The 1,532-nt window shown below is 37.7% G+C and overlaps 1 protein-coding gene across 1 annotated transcript in view; it reads left to right on the forward strand.

Moving 5' to 3' along the window:
- The window catches only part of SGCZ (sarcoglycan, zeta), a 1,069,593-nt gene that overhangs the window by 674,436 nt on the left and 393,625 nt on the right, over positions 1-1,532 (forward strand). The window lies entirely within an intron of this gene.

Here is a 1,532-nt window from a genome sequence, read left to right on the forward strand (position 1 = left end):
AAGAATTCTAGAAGAAAATGTTGGGAAAATTTTACAGACATCAGCCTAGGCAAAGAATTTATGAAGAAGACCCCAAAAGCAATCACACAGCAACAAAAATAAATAAATAGGACATGATTAAATTAAAAGCTTCTGCACAGACAAGGAAAGTATCATTAGAGTGAATAGACAACCTACAGAATGGGAGAAAATATTCTCATGCTACACATACAATAAAGGGCTGACAATTGGAATCTATATAGAACTCAGGAAAATCAGCAAGAAAAAAACCAAACAACCCCATTAAAAAGTGGGCAAATCTACAACTAAAGGACACGGGGAGCACTAAAGGGAGGGAAGGGCATGCGGGAGGGAAGGGCATGCCTTTAACCTGCATTTGGGTGAGGCAAAGACATAAAGTGTAACTGTAATGTTTGTACCCTCACAATACCCTGGAATAATAATAATAAAAAAAAAAGTGGGCAAAAGATATGAAGAGAAACTTTGCAAAAGAAGACAGAATGATGGCCAGCAAAGATACAAAAAAATTTCTCAACGTCTCTAATCATCAGGGAAATCCAAATCAAAACCACAATGAGATATCACCTAAATCCAATGAGAATGGCTTTTATCAAAACAAAAAAACGACAAATGCTGATGTGGATGTGGAGAGATGGGAACACTCTTATACTGCTGGTGGGACTGCAAATTAGTACAACCTCTGTGGAAAGTAATTTGGAGATATCTCGAAAAACTAGGAATAGAAATACCATTTGATCCAGCAATCCCACTACTAGGCATCTACCCAAAGGAAAAAATATATATCTTACAATAAAGACATCTGCACTTGAATGTTTATGGCAGCACAGTTCACAATTGCAAAGATGTGGAAACAACCCAAGTGACCATCAACACATGAGTGGATTAATAAAATGTGTTATATGTATATCATGGAATACTATTCAACCATGAAAAACAATGGTGAACTAGCACCTCTTATATTAACCTGGGTGAAGCTAGAGCCCATTCTTCGAAGTGAAATATCACAAGAATGGAAAAACAAGCACCACCTGTACTTGCCATCAAATTGGTACTAACTGATCAACACTTAGGTGCTCATATGGAAATAATATTCATTGGGTGCCCAGCAGGTGGGAGGGGCTGGAGGGGATGGGCAAACTCATAACTAATGGGTGTGTGGCACACTGTATGGTGGATGGGCACACTTGTACCTCTGGCTTGGGCGATGCGAAGGCAATATATGTAACCAAAATGTTTGTACCCCCATAATATTCTGAAATTTAAAAAGAAGAAAATAGATAAATTGGGGGGAAAAAAAGAAATTATCGAAGTTGTCAAGGTCATGAAAGAAAAGACTGAGGAAGTGCCCCAAATTGGAGGAGAATTAGGAGACATGACAACTAATTTCAATGTATGATTCTCATTGGATCCTGAGCCCAAACCAACTTTGACAGGGTAATTGGTGAAATGTAAATAAAGTTAGCAGATTAGTTTTAAGTATCATGTCATTGAGCTCCTAGTTTTGATCATTT

The sequence above is a fragment of the Propithecus coquereli genome, unplaced genomic scaffold, assembly GCF_000956105.1.
Source record: "Propithecus coquereli isolate 6110/MARCELLA unplaced genomic scaffold, Pcoq_1.0 Scaffold159, whole genome shotgun sequence".
Classification (NCBI taxonomy): Eukaryota; Metazoa; Chordata; class Mammalia; order Primates; family Indriidae; genus Propithecus; species Propithecus coquereli.